Raw genomic sequence first — 10,749 nt, 5'->3', positions numbered from 1 at the left:
AAGAGCTGCTTTTAAATAACTGAGGGGATATCATATTGAAGTGGGATTGAACCAATTCTGAATCTCCCCAGAGGGCAGGCGTCCAACCAGGGACCAACAGCTGTGAGAAGGCAGGTCTGCGGTGAGCATAATGCAGACTTTCCCAGCAATGACAGTGCCTTAGGAGCAGAGGCCTGGGGCATAAGGCAGTAAGGCCCCACGGCTGAGGAGGCAGCAGGGGCTAGAGAGGGAATTTGATTATTAGACTGGATCAGGAGTTCCAAACCTGTTACATGTGTGGTACACGGTGAAAATACAGGTAGAGCGGAGGGGCTGCACACAGGCCCAGTGGTTCGGATCATGGCAGGTCTGTTCGAGGGGACCTAGAATTTATTTTAAGCAGGTATGGTAAGCCATGCAGACTCAGAGATGGCTGTCATATTAGGGCCTCATCCAATCAGGTGAAGACCTAAGGAAGTAGTTGACACTCACAGGTTCCTAGAAGCAGAAGGCACAGGACACTATGCAGGGCCACAGGGCACCAGGTAATCAGGAGGCGGAGGGAGGAGTGAGGGAGAAATGTGGGGAAGAGTCTTTAACGTGGTTTTCTTGGGAAGGAACAGGTGAGACAGGGTAAACAGGCTTAAGTGAAGATAGGCTAGTTTGGATCATTTCAATGTACCGGGGGGGAAGGCAGTACAGAGCCTGTTTCTAGTTGTCTGGTATCTGGTGGCCCTGGGGTGACCAGGGCAGGAGAATGGTGGTCTAGAATGTGAAAGCAGATAAAGGAGGAGACGGTGGGGCAGCTCTGGGTTGGCTGGTGTGCATATGAAAGGCATCCTCTGGACAACTGGGTGCGAACTGGGAGGAATAGTCCAGAGTCAGCAAGGCCCAGAGGTCAAAGCAGCAAACACAGAAACTAGAAAACATGGTCATTACAAGACCTGACCACATACCTGATGGTGTCTCCACATTCGCCAGGGGGAGAGCACAGGACAGGGCGCTCTCTGCTATCTTTCTGGCCCTGAGCTGCTGTGATCAGATAGCGCATCAGGCCTGAGGTGACCCAGGGTCCAGACTTCCTTCCTCTTTCTACAGAGAGAATGGTGGCACCAGAGAGGGAAACCGACTTGGTCAAAAGCTCAGGGTAAGTTGCAGAGCAGGGCCTGGAATCTGGTGCTCTCTTGGTCATTCATGTATTTAGAAGGGACTGGAGGTAGCAGGCATGGGGTCTTCATCCATTAGCGTTTATAATAGGATTACACGACCTAGGAGGCCTGTACCTGCAGCCTCCAGGGTTCCCGGGGCAGTAGGTAGGGGGTCAGAAGTGCAGACCCTGCCTGGACATCTCTCCTGACTTTCCCTCCTCTGCCCTGGACACACAAGGAAAACACAGAACCCAGGTCTTAGAGCGGGATGCAGCCGGGACAGGAAGACCTTACGCAGGTCCCAGCTTCGCCCTGCACCGTGGGTCTGGCTTATTTCCCTCCCTGGGATCAGCCCTGACCCACTGTGATCCAGTCATTCCCAACCTGCTGTGTATCACCCTTCTTGTCAAAATAAAGATTTCTGTCCCCTTTCCCCCACCTGCTCGTTCTGATTGAGAATCTCAGGGTAGGCCACCTGTATTTGTAACAATCTTCCCCTGAAGGGAACTCACCAGATCGAAAACCACCAGACTGTGGGATCCCAGGGACCCACTCCAGGGCTACAGCGTACAATGTGCTGGTCATTTGGGCCGGTCCACGTGGGTGATTCATTAGCACCTCACCACAGAAGCAGTGGGGGAGGGACTAGGGAGCCAAAATGAGTTCTTAAGATCACAGCTACTAGCCGGGACCGGCTTGGCTCAGTGGATAGAGCGTCGGCCTGCGGACTGAAGGGTCCCGGGTTCGATTCCGGTCGGGGGCATGTGCCTGGGTTGCGGGCATATCCCCGGTGGGGGATGTGCGGGAGGCAGCTGATCGGTGTTTCTCTCTCATCGATGTTTCTGACTCTCTATCTCTCTCCCTTCCTCTCTGTGAAAAATCAATAAAATATATTAAAAAAAAGAAAAAGATCACAGCTACTAGGTAGGGAAGGGGTGGAAACCACAGAACCCAGCTCTCCTGCCTGTGACAGTCTGCTCGAGCTACCAAAACAGAATGCCACAGCCCGGGAGCCTCAGACAGCAGACATTTATTCCTCACAGTTCTCGAGGCTGGAAGTGGAAGATCAAGGAGGGTTGGTTTCTTCTGAGGCCTCTTTTTGCTCACAGATGGCTGCCTTCTTGCTGTGTCCTCGCATGATCTTTTCTCTTCATGCAGCTGGTATCTCTCTGTATGTCCAAATTTTCTCTTCTAAGGACACCAGCCAGATTGGCTTAGGGTCCACCCGAATGGCCTCATTTTACCTCAATCACCACTTTAAAGGCCCCATCTCCAAACGCAGTCTCATGCTGAGGTCCCGGGGAAAGGGCCTCAACATAGGAAGCCACTAACCCGACCTCCTGGGCTGTGTTCTTCCCTCTGCTCTGCATGTGTCTCCCACGGTGGCCTCTCTACCCCCCAGTTATGCACTGAGCCCTGCTCCCCGCCGTTGTGAGCCCAGCTGTGTATCTACTAAGGGTACTGTGCCCATCCACGTCTGGTTCAGTATTCTGTTCACATGACCTGTTTGTTCCCAAAAGGGCCGTGGGCCGCAGCAGAAAACAGGGAAGCCGATGTTCTGGGTTCTTTATTCCGCTCACCTGGCCCACAGCCATGTTCAATCAGGCGCTTGACAAATGATGGCGATGTGATGGCGATGTCGACAGCCCAGAATAGAACCCGAGAGTGGGAGGTTAATCTGCGCAGCCAGCGCTGTGGGGACCAAGGCGGGTGTGGTTGCCACCTCAGCTCAAAGGCTGAGCAGGGACCAGAGTTCGGACAACTGAGCACTGAGCAGGAGCCACAGCTGTGCCTGCAAGGCGGTGGGAGAAGGTCCAGGGGTGTGTGACCTTCAATGCCCACGAAACTCTAAAATCCTACGACCCTAAGTCTAGACCAGTGATGGAGAACCTTTTGAGCTCGGCGTGTCAGCATTCTGAAAAGCCCTAACTTAACTCTGGTGCTGTGTCACCTATAGAAATTTTTTGATATTTGCAACCATAGTAAAACAAAGACATATTTTTGATATTTATTTTATATATTTAAATGCCATTTAACAAAGAAAAATCAACCAAAAAAATGAATTCGCGTGTCACCTCTGACACGCGTGTCATAGGTTCGCCATCACTGGTCTAGCCCCAGAGAGCTGGGAGTTTCAGGGCAGGCTCTGGGCAGGCAAGTCTAGACTGCCCTCCCAGTGCCAGTGCTGGGAGGCTGCGTGGCCTCTGGTGCCAGCATAGCTTGTCTAAAATAATTTCTAAGGGCTTCTTGAAGTTGATATTAAAATGTGTATGAGCGGCTGGTGGTCCTAGTATGGGATGTTCTGTGCTTTCTGAGCCCGTGTCCTCTCCCTTCTAAAGGGGCCAGCACCACCTCCAGAGAGCGGAGGCAGGAGAAGGGCCAGCTTTGTGAATTTGTCACTTGTGACTGCACGTGGAATGGGAAAGTGTATCTGCTTTAGAGCGCCATGAACATGTAGACTCTCTCAGGGGAAGGCGGGCACACTGGCTCAGGACGGAAGAAGCCTCTCCCAATAGGCCAGTCCACAGGGGGCAGGGGGCGGTAAAGACCAGGGAGTGTTGGATGCAGGCATGGAAGGTTCTAGAAGACAGAGGCTTCCTCCTCTGTTTGACTCTGTAGCTGGCTGGCATCACAGTTAGTCCATGGACTCCATCAGGTACCAGGGGATTTACATTGGGGGAGATGGGCCTCCTGACAGGGACCCAGGTCCTTAGTTCTGTGGTTGGGCGCCATCGCAGGTCCTGCTTGGCTCCCCACAGTGATGATTTCCACCTTGATGTCTCTGACCTCAGTTTTTTCATCTCTAAAACAAAGGAGGTAAAAACAGATCATTTCTAAGTCCCTTCAGCTCTGGTTCTCCTCACCTGTGACTTTCCATCTTAGTAGTTACGTTGTCTCCCTTATCAGTATCCTATATCCTTTTTCTTTCCTTCCTAACTACGTCTCCATCTCTCACTTTTCCCCACCTCAGAACCCTCATTTCTCCCTCAAGAACCCAGGGTCTTTCCTGGTGGCTAATGATTTTAGCTCCCAGAATTTTAAATCCAAGAGGGTACTTTGGGGAGAATCTAATCTGGTCCAGTGGCTTTAACCTGAAATTGAGGGCCACTGAAAGGTGTTTTTTTGTTTGTTTGTTTTTAAATTGTGGGGGGAGTTCTGCAAACCTTGGAAGCATTTTCAGCCAAACACTGAATTAAGCCACCTCAGGGTCCAGGCTATCACTTTTAAATTTGAGATATTCATGCCAAAGACTTTGTTAGAAACATGTTCCTCTCACTTGATCCCCTCATGTTTTAGATGAGAAAACTGAGGTCTGGACAGGTGAGGTGACTTGGCCAAGTTATCTAAGCCTCTTCCTGGCTTTGAAGTTGGATGTGATTCAAAAGAATGTAAAAGCTCTGGCTTTTGTTCGCGTACACGAGGCAACAAGAACATTCTCGGCCCACAGGAGGAGAGGAGTCATAGCTAGCACTGGTTTCTCTGGTGGCTCTTGAAGACCTGGACATGGACATCCCCCCACACTGCCTTCTCCCCCATTTCTGCTGGGCCCTCCTGGCTCACCCCCTGTGCAGGGAGGGCCCACCAGCACAGGTCCCCTTAGCCTCTCCACTGTCGCCGGGCCCTTTCTGGGCGCTGCTATGCTCTCTCTCCCCGCAGCCTGTCTGCGGTGAAGCTGTGGAGAAGTGGGTTGCTCTTAGTTCTTTTCAGACTTCCTGTGTCTTCAGAAACATCAATGAAAGAAGAGGTAAAGGAAAAGGGGGCCAAAGACCGTTGGGTTAAACATAGCCTTATATTGGACGTGGGGGAGCTGGATTCATGATTTTTATAGAACTAAAGCCCAGGACTCTGATTCGCCCCTGCCTTCCCTACTTGGCTGCTGGGGGCTGGAAGTAGGTAGTGGGGTCCTGGCTTCTCAGTCTTGGGTCAAATGTATTTATCAAGGTGGCCAAAGTGACTCTTGAGAAGTATTTATCATGGGAACCAGACCCATCAAAAGGAAAACGTTACCTCTCTACTACAATTGTCTGAATTTTGTGTCTCTTTTTTTGCATACAACCCAGGTGTAACCATGGGAGCATATTTGTGTAGCAAATATGCATATAATCCTTGGAGTTTTCATAATACTTTGATTGCATGTGCTTAAGTAGTCTCCTGATCAATTACCTTTAAAAAATATTGTTCATTTATTTTTATTGATTTTAGAGAGGAAGGGAGAGGGAGATATAGAAACATCGATGATGAGAATCATTGATCGGCTGCCTCCTGCACGCCCCCTACTGGGGATTGAGCCTGCAACCCAGACATGTGCCCTGATCAGGAATCAAACCGTGACCTCCGGAGCCATGATGGCTGGGCTCAATTACCTTTAGGACAAACAGGAATTAATTTAGGATGAAAATTCTGTATCTGTGTGAGAAAGACAGAATTACATATCCTTCCTTCCTTCCTTCCTTCCTTCCTTCCTTCCTTCCTTCCTTTACTTTCTTTGCATGACACATTGCTGAGCTATCTGCCCATAAACTATTCTCAGGGCCTCCTACTCAAGTTGTGACTCCCCGGGGACTCTAGGGGTCAGCTCTGCCCTGGCCTCGCCTGGCTGCCTGGCTCTGAGTTTGTATGCCCGACGTTGGGTCCATGAGTTCTTTCTCTTCCTAAGCTCTTTTCAAAGAATAACTAATTTTGCTACCTTTCAGGCTCAGGAAATTTTGGCTTGGGTTTTCCCTTTGTATTTTATTCTGTTTTTCTAACCAGGGAAGAAACCAAAAAATCCTATAGCGGCTCGAGTTATGGTTGGGAAGATTGTGAGAAGAGCGCTGAGCTGGGGAATTCCTTGCCACTGTACTTAGGGTTACCCTACCTTGGAACTACCATGGCTGGAGCTGTAAACAACCAGAGTTTCCCCCAATTTTCCGGATGGGAGGGGGAAAGGGGTGGAGAGGGGGAAGCCTAGTTCCAGCCGAGAGTCCTCACATTACAGTGTCTCTCTGAAACTCAGTGCCCAGTGAGATGAGGGCTAACCCAGCTGTTCTCCCCCCACCCCGGGTGTGTATCAGAAATACCTGGATGATATTTAAAAATCCAGACGGCTGGGCCTCAGCTCCAGAGGTCCGTCTCCCTTCACTAGTGTGGGACTACAGCTTGAGATATGTCCATATACATATGTAGATATTGTTAAAGAAAATTTACTCAGACACTTGTTAGAAAACAGTAAAGCAGACTTCATGCGGGGGACTACAGTGGGCTTTGCAGCATGGGAGAGTTGAAATAAAACAAGGGAAAGTGAGGATTATAGCCCAGGAGCAGGGTGGGGTGAGTGGATGAAGAATTACTAAGACGGTTGGGTAATCTTTTCTAAATTGACCTAACCAGATTCTTGCTGAAGGCAGGCAACAGTGATCAGATATCCCCCAGGGGCTGGGGCTGGTATGTGTGTGGGTGAGACATTTGATCAGATAGGAGTGTACTTCACTATGGCCAGTGGGAGAATCCTGGCGGTACCCACTGAGCAGGATTCTTACTAAAAGACAGAGACAAGCTGAGGTTTGGGTCTAGTCGAGCAGAGGATTCAGAGAAGTCTGATTGCAGTTTGGTCGAGGAGAGGATCTTTGTCAATATCTATGTGGACACATGGCGGCTGCCAGGGTGAAGCCGTGGGACCGAGTGCTGTTTGAGGTGATGTTTCAGGTCCAACAGTCCACGCTTCTCTTCTCTCCACGAGAATCCAGAGCCCAGGGGACATTACCCTGGGGTGTCTATGGGCCAAGGCCTCTTTTCACGAGTAGTCCCGGGCTCTAGATTATAACAGTGTATAGAGGTCAAGACCACGCCAGGAGCCCCCTCAGACTTTGCTGGAATCACGGGTCTGCTCTTTACGTGCTGTGTGATCTATGGGAAGTCTCTATGCTCAGCCTCAGTTGCCTCAGGGTGATAACAGTTCCTACCTCTAGATATGTTATTGGGATCGAATGGGCTCATCGTGCACGTGAAGGGCTGGCCCAGGGTTGGTCTAGGGAAGTGCTATGTGTTCGCTGCTGTGAGCCCTTTGACAGGCACCCAGGAGGGGAGGGAGGCAGGAGGAGGACAGGTGCTCAGAGATGAGGGGAATCAAGTGACAGTGGGGCAAAGCCCCGCTTCTCCCCCCACCAGAGGTGTTGCCAGTCCCTCTGTTCTCTTGGAAGATGGCCCAGAGTGGAGGGTAACTTTCTGTAGTTCCAGGTTTCTCTTGGCAGACTTTCTTTCAATATCATTCTATCCTATTCACTCTAATCCTGATTTGGGGGAGGATTCAGAAATCTAGATTTTAGGATCATATCTTCTCTCTAGTCTAGCTTTGGGGTAAGAGGACTGGCTAGTCTCTGGGCTACATGGAGAAACCAGAAAGTAAGACTGTCTGCGGAAGGGCTAGAGGCAGATGACAGAAAGAGGGCTCACTTCTATCCTTGTGGAAGCACTTATTTTTTTTTAAATATATATTTAGTCAATAGAACAGTAAAAGAACTTAAGATTTTTAACTGTATGTAATTTTAAATATAGATGTATTTTTATGTATCTGTAGTTATAATCAATATATTAACTCCCTATCCTGCCATTGAGCATTTTTTATATAAATATTTTTATGTGTTACCACAGCTCATATTGTTATTATAGAGTTTATTATTATTGATACTAGTGGCCCAGTACACAAAATTCATGCACATTAAAAGGGAATTAATTAGAGGAAATATTTTAATATTGCTATTTGCCCTTTCTCTATTATAGAAGTGTCAGAGATGAAAGAAAATTAGTAAAATGTATATGAAAATCTCCCTCCTGTCAGAGTCCCGGGCGTGCTGTGGGACCCAGAGTCAAGTCCCCGCCCACCCATGTGTGCCTCGAAATCGCATGAGACCCAGACCTGGCTGGCCCCACCCCTGTCAAGCCCCACTGGGCAGGGGATGCAGCCTCAGGTTCCCAGTCAGGCCCCCCCAGGCAGGGGATGAAGCCTCCTGCTGATAGAGCTTAACGATCATTTGCATATTAGCCTTTTATTATTAAGATTGTGAGAATGGCTCCTCAGCATTTTGTTCTGATTTCACTACCTCACTATCATAAATAGTACAGCTATCTCTGATCAAGTGGGAGGCCCCCGGCGTCCCTTCCCTGAGTCCCCTCTCTCGAGGGGGCAGGGAGGGGGGCACGCCGGCCTTGCGGGCTGCTGGTGAAATACCACTACTCTGAAATAGTACAGCTACGCCCTAGCCAGTGTTGCTAAATGGTTAAAGCGTTGGCCTGCACACTGAAGGGTCGAGGGTTCAATTCTTGGTCAAGGGCACGTACCTGGGATACAGGTTCAGTCCTTGGCCCCAGCAGGAGCATGTTCGGGAGGCAACCAATTGACATGTCTCTCTCACATCGATATTTCTCCCTCTCTTTGTCTCTCTCTATCTCCTCCCTTCCCACTCTTCTTTCCACTCTCTCTAAAAAAAAAAAATCAATGGAAAAAGTATCCTCAGGTGAGGATGAACAACAATAACAAAAATAGTACAGCTAGGAACATCTCTGTGCGAATGATCCACGCCCACCCCTTTACATACGTGGGGGGCCTTTCCCAAAGTTGGGTGACCGGATCAACATATGTGAGCTCTTATATACTTAACTAGCTTGCTCTTCAGAAAGCCAGTTCTGAGTCCACTGGCCATTGTACCACTTCAAGCCCATAAACATAAGATCTTCTTGTTTTTCTCAGTAACTTGGCTTGTTTAGTAGTCTTGTACTGGTGCCTCAAAGTTGTTTTCCTTAGCATTTTTAACTGCTGAGGAGTTTTTCATCTATTTTTAATTTTTCCAAGTCTTTTTACACACAGGTGGCATCCTGTTTGTTTGATGGGGCATCTAAATTGCTGTTTTATCCAATTCGCATTAAAATGAAAGCTGAGTGCCGCAGTGTACAGATGGGGGACATCATCGTGTTTAATGGTTTTGATATCTGTTTACACAAAGCAGATTTGTAGTGTTTCCCGGATTTGCAGAGAGGAGCAGATTGGGGTTTGGCAGGTGGAGAAGCTTGCTCAGAGGACGGTTTAGTTGTTTTCCGGGTGGGAACTGCACCGTTAGACGTGGGTTTGTACTTTTTGGTTGAAAAAACAAACACACACACTACTTGCGCGTATTTTTTATTGTCACTTTTTCTGTTTATTAAATGTACCATAAAATACAACTTAAAAGATTCTATGTCGCCATCATTGTTCTATGAATTACTATATCAAAAAGCTGGTATTCCTTTTAGTGCTGCCTGGCTAGAAACTGATGCGCTTATGTGTTAGTTTCTGTTTGAGCAGAATTCCTGGGGCCACATCAGGAAAGCAGGGTTCTGAGCCATCCCGTCTGGCACAGGAATAGCCTTGATGTGTGGACACGAAGCCCAGAGCGGCGGGCTTCCTGATGGGACCTGGGCTGTAGGCTGTGTCTGTTGGGCTCCGATGGGAAATCTGAGTCCTGGTCCTGCCTCCACCACGTTACCAAGGTGACCCTAGGCAAGCTGCTCAGTCACTTTTCCTTATCCTCCCAGTGGCAGTGACTTCTGCCTTGGAAGACATCAGCAAGATTGTCAAGGGGCCAGCACTCTGGAAAGTGACAGTGTGTGGTCTGCAAACACAGAGACCCCCTTCCCTCCTATCTGTTGTACTTCCTTTTTTTCTTTTTCTTTTTTTTAACGTTGACATGGATGAAGAAGTTGGGTCTGTCTTTTGCATGGCAGCCCTACCGCTGTTTAAAACCAGCAATCCCGTCATCACTTTAGGATCTATATCATGTGACAAAGTCTCCAGCCACAGAGGGCTCTGAATGTCCTCACCCTAGAACACAGTCTCTCCAACTGCGGGGCCCCGGACGGGCAGTGCGCAGCTGTGGTCATGTCCATGCAGAGCATTGGGGGAAATCAGCACCCTTATTTTGAAGACGTGCTGGTAACCCCAGCACTGCATGGGCTTCTTTGGCAGCCACATCACAGTGACTAACCGTGAATTCACAGTTAGTTTAAGCCCCATTTTTAAAATTCACGTCGTTGCTAAACCACATCTTCCTTGTCCCAGACTGGGGAAGATTTTGTTTTTCAATCTACATGAGGAACTTCACATTTATCCCACTTTGCAAATTGCATTTTGTAACACTTGGCCTATCTTGCCAGCCTGTGTAGATTTAGGGAATTCTTTCTTTTTTTTTTTAAATCTTTATTGTTCAGATTATTACAGTTGTTCCTCTTTTTTTCCTCCCATAGCTCCTCTCCACCCAGTTCCCACCCCACCCTCTGCCCTTTCCCCCAACCCCCACTGTCCTTATCCATATGTGTACGATTTTTGTCCAGTCTCTTCCCATATGCCCACACCCCTTTCCCCCTGAGAATTGTCAGTCCACTCCCTTTCTATGCCCCTGATTCTATTATATTCACCAGTTTATTCTGTTCATCATATTTTTTATTCACTTGATTTTTAGATTCACTTGTTGATAGATATGTATTTGTTGTTCATAATTTTTATCTTTACCTTTCTCTTCTTCTTCCTCTTCTTGAATACCTTTCAGCATTTCATATAATACTGGTTTGGTGGTGATGAACTCCTTTAGCTTTTCTTATCAGTGAAGTTCTT

This window comes from Myotis davidii, unplaced genomic scaffold (assembly GCF_000327345.1).
Source record: "Myotis davidii unplaced genomic scaffold, ASM32734v1 scaffold198, whole genome shotgun sequence".
Lineage (NCBI taxonomy): Eukaryota > Metazoa > Chordata > Mammalia > Chiroptera > Vespertilionidae > Myotis > Myotis davidii.
The sequence above is the reverse complement of the archived record's forward strand: the minus strand, read 5'-3'. Positions refer to the sequence as shown.